This window comes from Lissotriton helveticus, chromosome 6, assembly GCF_964261635.1.
Source record: "Lissotriton helveticus chromosome 6, aLisHel1.1, whole genome shotgun sequence".
In the NCBI taxonomy this organism is placed as follows: Eukaryota; Metazoa; Chordata; class Amphibia; order Caudata; family Salamandridae; genus Lissotriton; species Lissotriton helveticus.
The window spans coordinates 2,024,555,190-2,024,572,744 of record NC_136067.1 but is presented as its reverse complement, the minus strand read 5'-3'; positions in this window follow the sequence as shown (position 1 = coordinate 2,024,572,744).

The following is a 17,555-nucleotide window of genomic DNA, read 5'->3' as shown; positions in this document are numbered from 1 at the left end:
CTGTGACAAGGAAATCACCAAAAAATACATACAATTTAAAAAGAGACGAAGAGTCCAAGTACATCACCGACTACAACCCAGTGATTTTGTCAATGTGGAATGCTAACATGGATATTCAATTCGTTGCTGACAACTCTATTGCTGTGGCTCGATATGTGATGTCTTACATCACAAAAAAAGAAAAGACAGAACTAAAGGAAATGTGAGAGGACATTTCACATAAAAGAGTCTAAGCAAGAAATTATACAGTTACAGTCTGAAGATGTTGTCGCATCGAGAAATTGGAGCGTATGAATGTTCTGATCGATTGTCGTCAGCAAGTCTCTATGCCAAATCTAGAACCATCATTTGGGTGAGTCTAGGTCTTGCTGCAACACGAAATCGAGTTTTGAAATCTGACAAGAGATCGAGTATTTGGCGGAGAAAGAACCAGAAAGTACAGATATTTTGAAGACAAACATGTTGGATACATACTATCCAAATAGAAGTCATCACCTTGAGAACGCTTGTCTCTATGAAGTTCTGCAGAGATATATTTATAAGAGGAACATCAGCGAAGATATCAATAATGGAATATAAGGAGTCATTGGATGTGAAGGATGTCTAGTGAAACAGAAAAAAGGTCATTTGATTAATCATCGCAAATTGAGTTGTGATAATCCAAATAAAAGAGAATTTTATTATTTGGCTCTTTTGCAACTGTTTAAACCATGGTGTGAAGAAGAGGAACTTCTTGGAGATTTTCTCTGTTATGAAGACTCCTTTAATGCAACGAAGGATACCATAGAATGTCCTGTTTTTCCAAATTATCTGCAAATGTTGAATGAAGAAATAGAGCAAGAAGCCACAATTGCTGCAGAGATTGCGAGAGACAGTTCTCAAGGCAGTCAGAGTTTCTGCTTCATTGAGTCAGGATCCACTAGGAGGACCAATTATCCAAAATGAAGCTGCTACTGCCATGGATGAGGTGGAAAGAGCTATGGAACAAGCTCAAGATGATGAAGTTAACTTAGAAGATTTGGTGAAACAATTAACCATGAGCATAAACAGATATATGACAAAGTCACAGAACAGATTGAACATGGATTCAGTCATGAGAAAAAAGAGTGCTCATGTACATCATTTAAGCCTGTCCAACTGTACGTGAGTGGAGAAGCGGGAACTGGAAAAAGTTTTCTGATTAAAGCCATTGCAACTTATCTGCAGAAAAGGACTGAATCACAGCTGTCTTGTGTTGTTACTGCTCCAACTGGGCTGGCAGCACATAACATTAAAGGGATTACTTTACATCGTTTACTGATGCTACCAGTGGAGCATGATAACAAATTGGAGTATCACAAGCTATCAGGAGATGCGTGTTCCGAAGTTTCGAGAGTCCTGAAGAAAATGAAACTTCTTATCATTGATGAAGTAAGCATGGTGTCATATATCATGCTTGCTTTTGTGCATTTGAGAATGCAAGAAATTCTTAGAACAGACTATGATGTCTTATTTGGTGGAAAACATATTATTGTTTTTGGAGATCTTCTGCAGTTGACTCCAGTGAAAGGACAACCTGTGTTCAAAATGCTCACACATGAAGATACCAGGAAGTGCTTAGGGAGCATTGGAAACGTTAATATATGGTTAAACTTTAAATATGCAGAACTGCTTCAAAATATGCGGCAGGCAAATGATGAAGATTATAAAAATATTCTACAAGATGTAAGGATCGGAAAAGTAAGTCAGCAAGGGAAAGAAGCTTTACATGCACGATTAATTTCAAATTTGTACCCAAATGAAAACATTCTTCCAGAGAACATATTTAAGAAAATTAACAAGAAGAAATCTGGCATATGTTTGTTGCCAACTCTGAAAGAATGTTCCATGTTCAACAACAAAATGTTACAGTTAGAAAATGAAGAAATAGTGAAACTGGAAGCTATTGATAAAATAGAGCATATGGGAGCAACAATTATTTTATCTGAAAATTTGAAATCAAAATTGGATTCATTAGAGAAGGCTATATCTAAAACTGCTGGTTTTGAAAAGACTCTGAATGTGTGTTTGAATTGTCGTGTCATTTTAAGAAGGAATTTAAATGTTGAAAGAGGTCTAGTAAATGGAGCAATGGGTTATGTTGTTGGTTTTACAAAACTAGAGATTGAATTGACATTTAAAAAATTAAATTTGATGACATTGATGAAATAGAACAAATTTGTCGTTGTTCAGCTAGATTTTTGCTCGAGAAAGACTTAAATGTTCGCCGAAAACAGTTTCCTATTTGTTTGGCATATGCGGTGACAATTCATAAGTCTCAAGGTTTAAGTGTAAATAGCGCTTTGGTGAACATTTGAAGTTCTGTGTTTAAAGAGGGTATGGCATATGTGGCATTATCACGAGTCAGAACTTTATCAGGATTGTACTTGATTGAGTGTGATGAAACAAAGATTTGTGCAGATTTAGATTGTGTAAAAGAATACAATAGGTTAAGAAGAGAGTATGCTCCACATTTGCCTCAATATCCTCTGATTGAAAAACGTGTGGTAGGCCGAAAAAGAAGAAATGAGAGTAATTGCAGTGAGGTATCAGCAAAAAGGCATAAAGTAGATAAAAGTGTAATTGTAAAGAGAAACAAAAAGGATTCTGTTAAAGATGTTGTTGGATTTCAGTTTGAAAACAGTTCTGGTGTCAACTGCTATGCTAATGTAGTAGTTAATGTTGTTTTTTTTCTTCAAAATTTACAAAGACAGATTGTTGAAAATCGGGAACAAACATTGTGCTGTTTATTGAATTCTGTGTTAGACAAATGTAGTAGTGATAGAGCAAAAATAGAAAGTGTTTCAGAAATTAGAAATCTTCTAGATATATGTTCAGGTCAAAATCAATTTTCACAGAATATTCAGCAGGATTGTCAGGAATGTTTAATATATATGTTTGATGTATTACAAGATGAAGGAGTAGATATAAAAAATCTATTTGGCCTTTCTTATCAATGGCAACATGACTGTGATAACTGTGCTTCATCAAGTACTACTAGAATAGACTCTGAAAGATTTATATATTTAACTTTACCAGACTGCAAATCAGTGTCTTTCAATAATCTAGTTAAAGCAGCGGATCACAATATGGTGTGTACCCAATGTAAGTCTGCAAGGCTGTCCACATTTTTTCTACAACATTATGGTCACTATGTTATTTTAATGTTCCAACGATGTAGACCTGATGGAACTAAATTGACAACTTCTATTAAAAGTTTTGTGGCTTCTCAGTTATCGATATCAGGAAGAACCTTTGCAACTGTAGCTATTATTTTTCATGATGGTCCTTCTACAACATCAGGGCATTACACATGCTATTTAAAAACTTCTAAAGGTTGGACCCAATGTAACGACAATCATTTGACTTTCAAACAACGTTTGCCTTTTGGCTTTATAAATTCATATCTAGTGTTTTTACAGCCAAAATTTAGGTAAAGGTAATTGGCCTATGAAAACGGGAGGAGTACTCATATATACTCATACATCTGAAACTATTTGGCCAAATGGAAAGGTGCAAGAATGAGTAAAGAGTCATGACTGAAAAAAAGGAGTATATTAAAATTTTGAAAATATTTCAGATGTTCTTGGAGCTTTTCTTGTAGAAAGTCGATGAAATGGATTTCTAAGTGAACAGCAAAATACTATGCAACGAGAAAAGGACCTCCATGATATACTATTTGGCCTCAAGGAAAAGTAAGTCAATCAAAGATTAGCATACATGTGTCATTTGTCAGTATGTAAGGTTTTTTTTAAAACACAATCTTTTAGATTGTGTTTTTTTTTCCCGCTGTCATATGATGAGTAATTTGAACTCACTACTTTAAGTGAAATTCAATATATTCTGAGAACAGCAAAAATAAACTATGTAACATGTTGTAGAAGTTATTCTATACTTTGGATTGTGTAAATTAAATTGTATTCCCATTCTCTGACACTTACTTTCCTTTTTTCATCTTCTTTCAGCTCTTTTTACTCACTTATAATGTCTTTCTCTCACTCTCTCTAACCCCCGTTCCCTTACTCCACTTCTTTGACAACCCCTCATTTTCATTTCCACTGTGTGTATCCCGTCTCTCCCGTGCATAACTTTTCAGCTTTCAGTCTTTCTGCTTTTCTTCTCTTTTCCGTATTTTCCTCCTTTGCTCTTTTAGTAATTCCTGTTTACTCACTCAGCAGTATTATTGCACTCTATCACTATAAATCACCCACTCTCCTTAGCTTATCTTTGTTTGCTCTTTACTTTTGACCTCTTCTCTCTGTTTTTCATTCACTACTTCTATGTCCTCAGTGCCTCACTCTACTTGTGTTATTTTCACTTGTGTTTATCTACCTTCTATCACTTCTTTTACAACAACTTCACTGCTCCTCTCTCTTCGTTCTTCATCCCATTTCTTTTACTCTGGTTCTGTTACTATCCATCATTTCCTTTCTTTCAATGTCCTTCTCTTTACTTTCATCACCAAATATTTTCTCTCAGTACCACTGTTTTAGTTGTCTTCTCCTCTCTTTCCTTTTTTTTGCAGACTTACTTTTTTTCTCTTCTCACTCATTGTACTCCACCTCACTCAGTTTTTCTCTTAGTGTGTCTACGTTATAACTTCCTCAGTCCATTTCCTTCAATTGTTGTATATTATTCTGTCTCCCTTCATCCTTTCACTGTATGACTGTTCTTCTCTTACTCTCAGTTATCTTCTATTCCTCATTCTTCTAAATGCATCCTTAATTAGACTGTTTTCTGTCTCAGTCATTATCTTTTTACTTACTTCTGTTTCCTGATTTAGTTTTGCTAACTCACATTGTTTTAGTATCTTTCTTACCTTCAGTTCATTTCTCTGTACTTCTCTCTCTTTTTCTGTGTTCTTCACTCTCACTTTATTTCTAAATAGAGTGTTATGATGTTTTTAGCTCTTCGTTTGTATCTTTTAATTTAAAATACATACTTTACTAATTATAACTTATTTTTTCTTCTCTCTTTCACAGATACCAACTGTAGTAAAAGAAATTAAAGTTACATTTATTATATGGTAAGTATGACTAAAAAAATGTAGTTTGTTATCACCCTTTGCTTTAAGGTCACTAACATTTTCTCAATCTACCTCACTCCTGTGTTTTTACTCTGCTTCTTTCACTTATTCTTATTCTCCATGTTTACTCCCCTTTTCCTATTTACCCTCTCATATTCAACTTCTTTTGATCCCTATTCTTTACTTCACTTACCCTCTGTTCACTTCCTTTGCTTCTTCACTCATTCTCTTTTTCTTAATTATTTACCTTACTCCTACACATATAGCTCATCCCCCTCCCAACACATGCACACACCTGTAACATACACCCACACACACACCACACACACCTCATACACACAAAAAAACCTCCCACACACACTCTTCAAAAACACACACACATTCCATACACATACATACATCGAACACATATACACCCCACACTCATACACTTCTCACACATATTTCACACACCCTCATCTATACCCACACCAAAACAGTCCACACAACCACACCCAAAGACACACCTTACACACAAACTCCTACCTTTACCCACTGACTCCCTGTAAGTCACACACATTGCATTACTTAACTTTTTTTGCTGTTTTACTCAAGCCCATTCAGGTACTGTTTCCTTTACTCTCTATGTCCACTCTCTATGTCACTCACCATGTGTTATCCTAACAATATTTCTCCCTCTTTCACCCCTCTTTACTTATACTATGGGTAGTGCATCGGGGAGCGTAACAAGGGGAAAACCAAGAGAAACAGTAAAATAATATTTTAGAGTGCTTTGAGGTAGGGTAGCTGTTGTGTTGTGTGGGTGATTTACTTACTGCACTCCTTCCACTCCTTTTCTCAGTCTCTCTGTTCTCACAGTTCCTCACTCCCGTTCACTCAGTCCGTCTCTCTTACTCTAATTGTCTCTGTCTCTTCACTCTTTCACTACTTGTTCATTATGCTTTCTCCCTGGAGTTCAAGCACACTACGTTATTTACATTTCTTTGCTGCTTCAATTATTCCCTTTCTGTTACTTCTTCTTTTCTTCTTTCAGTTTTTTCTCTCTGTCAATCCACATGTTTTAACTTTAGTCGATTTTATCCATCTTATTTCATCCCTCTTTAGTTATGGGCACTACTTTTTTCTCTCTCTCCCTCACCAGTGTTATTTAAATCTGGTTCCGTTATTACCTTTTATTTGTACATAATTTTTTCACTTTCCTTTTACTCTTTACAGCCACTCACATTCTTCATGTGCCTCTGCTTTAGTATTATTCTTCTCTCTTTCTTTGTTTCACAGCCTTATATTTTTTTCATTTTCTCTCTTACACTTCCTTATATCTTTTACACTGTTTTACTATGTACTATACAGTACCTCTGTGTTGCTCTCTCTTGCTGTCTGTCTCTTAACATTACTCTCTCTTTCTCTTTCTCTTATGCTCTCCTTCTCTTGTTTTTTTTTTCTTTTTTTTATATTGCGCTAACGGGGCGCTCTCCGGTGCGCGCACCGGGAAGCGCACCTATGAGAAAAATGAAGTCAAGAGTGCTAAAAATTTTAGTATTTTTTTAGAAATGGGAGGTAGTTCTGAAAAGAACTTTTTTTTAATGTTTTTGTTGTTTTATATTTTTTTTATTTTTCTGAACATTTTTTATTTTTTTCAACAATTTTATGTTTTTTTTGTTTTTTTTGGGGGGGGAACAACGAAAAACAGGCATTAGAAAGGGCTCAACAGGAGCAAAAAAAAAAATGTGCTTCTTGGGGCGTTTTGAGCACTTGTGGTTTTCAAATGCTCTATTAATTAAAATGATACTCATATTCCCATATGAAATTAGTTCAACACAATAAATGCACACTAGCTTCATGTGCACAAAATTCTGTTGAATGTTTGGGACCGTCTCCCTCGCCTCTGGTCCCGATAGAGTTACCTGTGACGATGTACTGGCCACAGGAGTTGGTAGGTTATCTTGGAGGTGACGCAGCTCAGCAGCCCTGTAATTGTTTGGATGCCACCTCTGCATGTGGCGGTGCATAGTATAGTTACCAAAACTATACTTTTTGTTTGTACCTCTAGACAAAACATCTTTACAAATGAGGCATGTCACATATCGGGCATTGACCTTTTTTTGGTCTCGAGGAAAAGAATAAAATTGCCATATAAAATGATCTTTGTGGTGTGATTTGCGGGGCTTTTCAGGCAAAAACTGCCTCGGCTGTACGTCCTCTTCCTCTTCTTCTTCCTCTTCCTCTGGGTGTGGAAGGAACTGCGCAGGTGGTCCTTCCTTCCTAGGTGGTTGTGGTGGGGGTGGGGGTCCACCAGCTGCAGCTACTACAGATGCCATTATTTCAACAAGGAGAAACAGGTCTTCCTCTCACAAAGATGAAAGTCAGAGTGAGGAAAAAAGGAGGGGTTTTCATCATTTGGGAAAAAAATAGTTCTAAACCAATGAAAAGTGTTATTTACAGGTCACATGACCTATCACGCTTACGTTAGGCGTCCCGCCCGGAGCGCTTCCGGGGTGCTGCGCTTCGCGCCTCGTTCGAGCTCCGGAGCACTTCCGAGTGTGCGAACGCGGCGCGTCGCGATGTTGTTCTCAAACGCGCCAGTTGTGCAAACGGGACGTTTCCCGGTGCGCGGACCGGGTCGCGGCATAAAATTGAGCTAACGGGAAGCTACCCGGTGCGCGAACCGGTAGCGAAACTAAAAAAAAAATATATATATATATACACATAAAAAAATTATATTAAATACATATAAAATATATTTTTCCTTTAAAAAAAGAATACATTTAACAGCTTTTAATATTTGCTATTAAAAAACCATTGAAATTCACTGAAAAAACCATAGGTTATAGACCATATATAGTTAGGAATTAGCATTTACAAAACCTTGAAAATTCACTGAAAAAACCATAGGTATAGACCATATATAGTTAGGAATTAGCATTTTTAAAACCTTATTTTACTCACACAAAACCATTGAAATTTGCATATATAGTTAGTTGCACTAACTATATATTTCGCGCACCCGCAATCCACTGCTGATGATGTCACATATTACATCATTCATGACATGGTCAGTGACATCACTGATGACATCACTGATGACATCTCAAAGGACATCACTGATGACATCACTGATGACATCTCATTTCATATGACTGATCACATCACTGATGACATCATTCATGTGATAATACGATGAACTTCTTCAGACTCTAATATAACCTTATATACACTCAGTGTAAACAGACACTCACAGAGTGTCACTCATCCATGGAGTTACTCACACACCTAGTCAGTCATGCAAAGAATCAATCACACCTCCATTTCCTCAACTATACAGTTATACACACCTTACTTATTCAAACAGATACTAACACATATTTACTCTCTTATACAATCCCTGATACAATTTCAGAATGATCCATACAGCCATTCACACATTCACTGGCTCTTATGCACAGTTATTTATATATGTCAACTCTCACATATACTGTGTTTTACATATGTTCTTACTTTGACATGTAGCACTGAGATATCCATTCACTCACCAATGCACTCATGCACACAGTCAACCGCCCATACAGCTGTTCCCACATGCACTTTTGAACCCATACATCTAGTAAATCAACTGCTCACACATCTATGCACAGAGTCATACACCTCCCAACCACCCCCACACACACTCAGTCTCCCATACAAATACTTGGGCAACCAATCAATAACCCATATAGTTACTCATATAGCTACTGATCAATACATGCAGCAGTTTACAGAACAACAGACATAATGATGCACAAATTAAGACAGTTTAGTCACTAACCCATGCACCCAGTGAGACACATTTAATCACTCACTCATACAGTCAGTCATGCACCTACTAAATCCTTCATCCAGACACTTATACATTCACTCATTCTTCAATATGTAAGACATATTTAAAGTTTACAGAAACATACAGACACTGGATGTTGTTATCAGTGATGTCATCAGTGATGTCATTTGAGATGTCATCAGTGATGTCATCAGTGATGTGACTGACCATGTCATGAATGATGTAATATGTGACATCATCAGCAGTGGATTGCGGGTGCGCGAAAAATATAGTTAGTGCAACTAACTATATATGCGAATTTCAATGGTTTTGTGTGAGTAAAATAAGGTTTTAAAAATGCTAATTCCTAACTATATATGGTCTATAACCTATGGTTTTTTCAGTGAATATATATATATATATATATACATATATATTACCTACTGGCGGTCGCCAGTAGGTATATATAGTTAGGATTTTTTCTCTATGGGATTTTTGAAAATTCTATGTCTAATAACTTTGGCGTTTGTGGACGGAATTGGCTGAAATTTTCAGAAAAATGGAACATTCTGTTTCTGAGCAGCCCCTAAAAATTTGGGGGGGTTTCATCAAGGGGGGGCTGAGAAAAAAGGGGGGTCCCAAAACACGTTTTTCCCATGTTAATTTCCATAGGGCGGTTGGCCTCACTTTTAGCTCGAACGGCTGAATGGATTTGCACGAAACTTGGCAGGATTGTAGGGACTGGTAGCCCGATGTGCCTTTGCTAGGTCTCAATATATGTGCTCCAGTGGATTTTGAGAAATTAACGTTAAAAAAAATATATATATATCTGTAACAGCGCTCCGGATAGCGCTCCGGTTCGCGTACTTGACGCGTAACGGAACTTCGCGAAGCGAAGCTGATTGGCTCTCCGGTGTCTGTCAACATTCTAAACAGTCCGGAGCGGCCGCCATCTTGTCTCTCGGTAGGATCGAGAGACAAGAGGAGGCCAAAACAAAGGGGGAAATGACCATAAGGGGGCATAGTAGATCCTCCCTGACCCCCTAGGTTTGATGTGGAGGCTTTAAAAGGGCCCCGCGGGGCAAAAATAAATAAATAATAATAATAATTTCCGGACGCCATCTTGTCTCTCGGTAGGATCGAGAGACAAGAGGAGGCCAAAACAAAGGGGGAAATGACCATATGGGGGCATAGTAGATCCTCCTTGATCCCCTAGGTTTGATGTGGAGGCTTTAAAAGGGCACCGCGGGGGTACAAAAATAAATAAATAAAATTCCGGACGCCATCTTGTCTCTCGGTAGGATCGAGAGACAAGAGGAGACCAAAACAAAGGGGGAAATGACTATAAGGGGGCATAGCAGATCCTCCCTGACCCCCTAGCTTTGATGCGGAAGCTTTAAAAGGGCCCCGCGGGGCCAAAAAAGAAAAGAAAAAAAAAATGTTTATTTGCATGGGGTGCGCCCGGTACGCGCACCGGAAAGCGGTCCGGGGAGCGTACTATGAGGAAAAAAGAATGATACTTTTCAAATATTGTATGTTTAATGATTGTTCGTTTTGTTGGTTTTTTTTGTTTTTGTTTATTGATTGTTCGTTTTGTTGTTTTTTGTTGTTTTTTTTAATTTATTTATTTATTTTGGTTGTACTTAATGAATTAGATATAATAATGAATAATGTCTCAAACAATTTTTAATTATTAAATAAAAATTTATTGGTCAGAATTTTCATAGTTCAATAAAACTTCCAGCATTACATCATCTGGAATCTCCTCAAACATGCATGTTTCTATGTTTTGTAAGCATTCAATAAATTGTTCATCCAAAGACTGATCCATAAAATCTTCATGTAAACATTCTTCATTTAAAATCTCCTCAGATGTAATGTCGAAGGGAACATTGATATTTTCGTGCTCCCCTTCCATTTTTTTGCTGTAAATAGCATAAAAAATAACTATATCAGAAGAGTTAGGGCACTGTTGGGTTTAAGTTCAGACAAGTAATTCTAATTTTTTTACAGTGAAGTTAACTTTGGGTAGTGTATGGTAACAGGAAGTAGAAATATAAAAAAGTGCCTGTGAAGAAGTGTAAGTAAATTCATAATTATAGCAGAGAAGCCTAAGTCAATCTATAAATATAAAAGAGGAGCCTATCTGTATCTATAACTACAGCAGGGGGACAGTAAATAATTATCAAAAAACGTTTTTACAAATTAACTTAAAGTGCTCCTTACAAATTATCAACTTACTTTACAGAGAGGTTAAAAATGCTATTGAAATGTACTTCAGGAAGTAGTAGTCAAAATGGCTGTGTTTCTCTCTCTTTCTTTATATATATTCAGGTACATAACCATTCAAATGTCAGGTAAAAAAAATAAAAAATGAAAGTAACATTTTAATTGGTTGTCAATTCCAACACTTCAGATGTGTTTTGTGAAGTAATTTACCTCAGGGAATTTAGAGAGGTCTGTAGGTTAAATGGTTAAATGGAATTCCAACCAAATTTGTCAAAATGGTAGGGATTGGTATGTAGTATGAGCTAATCTATATTTGGTGAAAGTGTCTCCAGTGGTTTTTCTGTAAATTACTTTCCCACCTTTTTTATGCGATCGCTTCTCACTGCGCGCCCCGGTACGCGAACCGGCAGTGTTACGGGAGTCCTCCATTTTGTGTTTCGGTAGAATTGAGATACAAGATGGAGGGCAAATAATGTTCAGAATGAGTAGAAGGGGGCATGGTAGACGTATCCTGACCCCCTAGGTTTTCTGAGGGTGGCTGAGGTGGGCCATATGTGCGAAAAAAAACACATTTTTTTTCAAATTTTCGCACGGTTTGCGTCCGGTGCGCGTACCGGGTAGCGATCCGGAAAGCGTAAATTGTGAAAATTAGTGAAAAAAAGTTACATTTAAAATTTGTTTATAGTGATCATAGTTAGGGTAGCTCTGAGAAGAGCTTTTGGTTCTGTGGTACATTTAGGTACTTATAAGTACGTACCAATACATAGTCTTAAATTGAGGAGGAAAACTCTGTTCCCCTCATCTGAGAAGTGAACTTCATCTCCTCTGTAGATATCTTGCATGTAGTAACGCAAGTTATTGTTGTAGATGCAGCCCATTCCATGGTCTCTAATGTAAGTTGAAACAGACTTATTTACATGCTTCCTCGATTTCTCAATTTGTGGACAAAATTGGTTGTACCACTTCCATTTCTGTCTTTGGCATATATTTGAATATACCAAGGCAGTTTGAGGAAAAAGTGCCATCAATTGCTCAAAGGCGTCCTTTAAAAGCATTTCCAGACCTACCCCAGTCAAAGTGCCCAAGTCATTTCCTCCACAGTGCACAATTAACAGGTTAGGTTTTGGCAAATGCAAAAAGGTTTTCACCAATGGTATCAATTGGTGACATCTTAATCCTCTGTGGCCAATCCACTTGATTTCCACGTTTTGTAAATTGAGGTTAGGTAAATTTCTGTTATCAGCATACTTTTGAGCCCAGTGGATGTAACTATGTTCAACAATCCAGACAGAAAACATGGTGAGAGGAGGTTCTGCTGCAGTCAGATGAAGTGTGGGAATGAAATGGCAGTTCAAACAGTAGGAGTTTGTAATGAAAAAAACTGTGGAGTTTCTGTGCTAATGATTCAGTAGCAGTGATTGGTGGATTTTGATTGCTGAAAACAGAAAGTTAGGGTGCATGGATGAGTTGTTTGAAAGATGTAATTTGAATGGTCAAGAAAAAAATCATTTTAAGAAAGATTGCACTGGATATGCAGGTGTACTGAGAGTTCAGAGTTCAATTGAAACATTGTTGTGTGAACTTGTAAACAAGACAGGTCTTTCAGGAGGTGGTTGCTATGGAAAAAAGGCAGAAAGGGCAGAGGGGGGAAGGGTGTTGATTTGAAAAAAGTTAACTGGTGCATCCCTGGGGATGTGCCATTTAACATAAATCTGCTCCTTTAAATTTAAGTATTAGCAGGGGACACAGTGTTTGTGAGGTTATCTAAGGTTAAGAAGAGATGAGTCTTGTTCACTGAAAACTTGGACATAGGCCTCATCTCCTCAGCATCGCTGGACATGGTTAAATAATATCTGCAAAATGTTACTCTTGGTAAACAATTTTACTATTATAGTGTCTGATATTTGTCTCTTACTCTGCAACATCTCATTGTTGTTCTCTTTCTTTAAAGATAACGACAACATCAAGCATGAGTGATAATGAGGAATCTGTTGATCTCGATCTTATCATTGAAATTGTCATTGAAACGTCAGTGGAAGTAGATCCCTTGGATGATTTATATCCTGTGGATGATGAAGTAGTTGATGAGGATGCTGATTTGTCAGAATTGTATGACATAGGGTGGGCATCTGACCTGCTCGAGCCGATTAACCTATAAAGACTTTTAAAAATAAATTTAAGTTACTCGAAATGAAAAGTAACCATGTAAACCGTTTTATTAAAAATTAAATACAACTTCAAAAACAAATTGTGTGAAGTGTCTTTAATGAAATAGTAAAATATACTAATAAAATTAGTTCAGATTCACATATAAAAGATCACAGGTCAAATGTAGAAGCATTCCATTTCTTTGCAACTACTTGTGAGTTTTAATTTTCATAATGCACTAAAAATGATTGTATGTAGAATTTATAACTAGTATGTTAATTTTTTGACGACTGTTATTGATTTACTGTTTGGTAATAGTGGTTAATAACATTTTTTATTATATTTTACTACAGATTCAACTGAAGATTATTTCGAAATTAGACAATGCCGTCTAAGGATAGAATCCGAAAGGTTACAAAACGTCAAAGACAGCAGATTAATAAATGTTCTCAAAAGTCCTCTACAATACAATCTCGTCAAGTCACCAAGAAAGCTCCGGGTAAGAGAACAAAATCATTCCTTAGAAACATTTGTAGAAACAAAAGTATACCTACAGAACAAGTTTTAGTCCAGAAGAAGAGAACCAATTTAAACGGAAAGGAAAGGCCAAACAAAAATGTTACTGGTAGAGCAGGAGATAACTCTGTGCATGGTAGTAGAAGGAAAAATCAGTTTAGGGACATTCGTAGATGAATGTTCCGCAACAGGATAATTGGTAATTTGTTAAAAAAATATTAAGAAAGGTCAACAGAAAGTGGTTTTTTATAAGAGAAAACAAAAAGTTGAGAAAATTATTGATCAGGCTTTTGAAATTAAGCGAAAGTTATTTATTTTGATAATCAATAGAATTAGGAAACTAAACAAGGTAATTTATGATTTAAAAACAAATAGTAGATGGAAGAGAACAGTTAATCGTAGTAATTTTTGTGAAGTTTTTTCAGGAGAATGGATGCATAGTTCAAGTTCTGAGGCATTTTTTAATGAGGAGAGTTACTTTCAGGATAATGATTTGGTGCATGCAGTTGACACCAGTGGTCGAGCTTATGAGGTGAAAGATGGTAGTCCGGTTGAAAAAGAAAAACTTGTGACAACAGAGGCAGAAGAGGTGTTAGGTAATGAGGTTTTAGGAAGACGTCCTAAGGGACCAGTGTATACCTGGAAGTGTAGTAGTATTTGCAGTGTGCGACAGGATTCCATCAATTTGCTTTGTGATTTTGTACGGACATTTAATAAGAAAAGTTTGAAACAGAAAATGAAGATGTTGCAAGAATTAGATCCTTGCAGAGTGAGGGAAGTGACAGGTTTGCATGGTCATTCACTGGCTTGTCTTTCCAGGAGAGTATGCCTGAGTGTTTTTCATCATTTCAGGATGCTAGCAGTGCATCATAATAAAGTGAGGAAATGAGTTAGAATGTTGTATTATGCTAAGAGTCCAGCAATTATGCTTAAACAATTATGCACTGCTCTTTTGCATGGTTCTGAAGTAGATGTGAAGAATATTTGTGAAGAAATTGAGTTTTGTTACTTTACAAGTAAAGAGGAGACTGTTGAAATTGACCCAGAAGAAGAGGGTAATGTCGATTTAATTTAATTTTTAAATACATGTTTTAATATTTTTCAATTTTTTTTCTTTCTTTCACAGATTGAAAGTATAAAAATAACAAGTGACTAAGTTAACGAAAATTATAAGGTAAATGTTTTGTACTTTTTCGTTACGTTTCTATCACATTTAACTTCTATTAGTTCCACTGCTTCATTTCTTTAACCCTCAGTTTTCTGCATTTGCTACTTCCCTCATTCCTTTCTCTATTACTTACTTACTCTACTCCTTCCACTCCTTTTCTCAGTCCCTCTGTTCTCATAGTTACTTAGTCATGTTCACTCACTCCGTTTTGTATTACTCTCACTGTCTCTGACTCATCTCTCTTTCACTACTTCTTCATTATGCTTTCTCCCTGTAGTTCAAGCATACTAAGGGGCATATTATCAACACAGGCAAAAAAAATATTGCTGCTTTTATCGACAGAAAACTGCCGCAAAAGCAGCTTTAGCGGCAGTTTTCTGTCGCAAAAGCGGATTTAGCGGCAGATTTCTGCCGATAAAAGCAGCGATAATTTTATCGCCTATGTTGATAATATGCCCCTATGTTATTTACATTTCTTTGCTGTTTCAATCATTCCTTTTCTGTTACTTCTTCTTTTCTGCTTTTTGTTTTTTCTCTGTTATTCCACATGTTTTAATCTTATTTTGAACATTCACTCACATTCCCAAAAAACTCTTGTTTATTATTCTTCTCCTCTCCTTTTTTTCTTTCATTTCCTTATCTATTTTGTTTTTCACAATTATACCCTCTTCCATCTTTTCTTTGGTAAATAGATCTATTAAACAGTATCTCTGTGGTACTCCCTCTAGCTGTCTTTCTTTTAACATTACTCTCTGTTTCCTTCCATTATACTTACTTTTCTTTTTTTTTTTTTTTTTTTTTGTGGTTCGCTTCCAGTTCGCGTACCGGCGAGCGAACCTGGAAGCGAACCAAAAGAAATAGAGGTTGCCAGAGTGCTAAACATTCTAGCAATTTTTTTATAAAGGGGAGGTAGTTCTGAAAAGAACTTTTTTATTTATTATTTTTGTTGTTTTATATTTTTTATTATTTTTCTGAACTTTTTTTTACTTTTTTTGTATTTTTTGAACGGTTTTATATATTTATTTTTTTGGGGGGGGGAAACGAAATCGATTCATTGTAAAGGGCTCAACAGGAGCAACAAAAAAAAAAAAGATAATTTATTATCTGAATCGTTTTGTACAAACATGATTGTCAATTGCTAAGTTGATTAGATTGATGCTACTTTCTCTGTAGCAAATCAACTGACCGCAACCCACGCACACTTGTTTGACTTACCCGAACCTCATCTGTATATTTGGGACCATGTCCCTCGCCTCTGGTCCCGTCACTTCCTGTACATTTGATCTACTGGCCACAGGAGGAGGGTTATCCTGCAGGTGACGTACCTGCGCAGCACTGTAGTTGATAGGGTGCCACCTGTCCATATGGCGATGCATTGTATAATTGCCATAACTGTATTTTTTATCTGTCCCTCTGGACAGATCTTTCTTGCAGATAAGGCAAGTTACATACCGGGCATTCACTTTTCTTTGGCCCCGGGGATATTTAAAAAATTGCCAAATATAATTTTCTTTGACATGAGACCTCCTGGGCTCCTCAGGCAAAAACTGCCTCTCTTGCTGCTCTTCCTCTTCTTCCTCTTCGTCCTCCTCTTGCTGAATGATAACTTCAGCAGGTGGTCCTTTCTTCCTAGGAGGTGGTGGTGGTGGTGGGGGTGCACTAGCTGAAGCTATAACACTTGCCATTGCTAAGTGATGAAAAAAGGTCTTCCTCTCACAAAGATGAAAGTCAGAGTGAGGAAACAAGGAGGGGTTTTCATCATTTGGGAAAAAAAAATTAGTTCTAAACCAATGAAAAGTGATATTTTTAGGTCACATGACCTAGCCTTACATCATTAGGAAACCAAAAGTGAAATGAACCAATAAAAAGTGTTATTAATAAGTCACATGACCTGTTATGCTTACGTTACGCGCTCCGCGCCGCGGTCCAAATTGCTTCCGGAAGCTGCGCTTCGCGCCTCGCTTCGCGTACCGGAGCACTTCCGGGTGCGCTAACGCGACGCGTCAAATTACGCATTAGGCGACAACGAGATACGTCGCGCTTACGCGATGCGTCACGATGTTGTTTTCTAACGCGACAGTTGCGCAAACGGAACGTTTACTGGTTCGCGGACCGGGTCGCGGCAGCAATTTGAGCTAACAGAAAGCTAACCGGTTCGCGGACTGGGAGCGAAACAAAATAAATAATAAAAAAAATATGTATTAATAAACATATAAAATATATTTTTCCTTTAAAAGAATAATACATTTTACAGCTTTTGATATTTGCTATTAAAAAACCATTGAAATTCACAGAAAAAACCATAGGTTATAGACCATATATAGTTAGGAATTAGCATTTACAAAACCTTGAAAATTCACTGAAAAAACCATTTGAGATGTCATCAGTGATGTCATCAGTGATGTCACTGACCATGTCATGAATGATGTAATATGTGACATCATCAGCAGTGGATTGCGGGTGCACGATATATAGTTAGTGCAACTAACTATATATGGAATTTCAATGGTTTTGTGCGAGTAAAATAAGGTTTTGTAAATGCTAATTCCTAACTATATATGGTCTATAACCTATGGTTTTTTCAGTGAATATATATATATTCACTGAAAAAACCATAGGTTATAGACCATATATAGTTAGGAATTAGCATTTAAAAA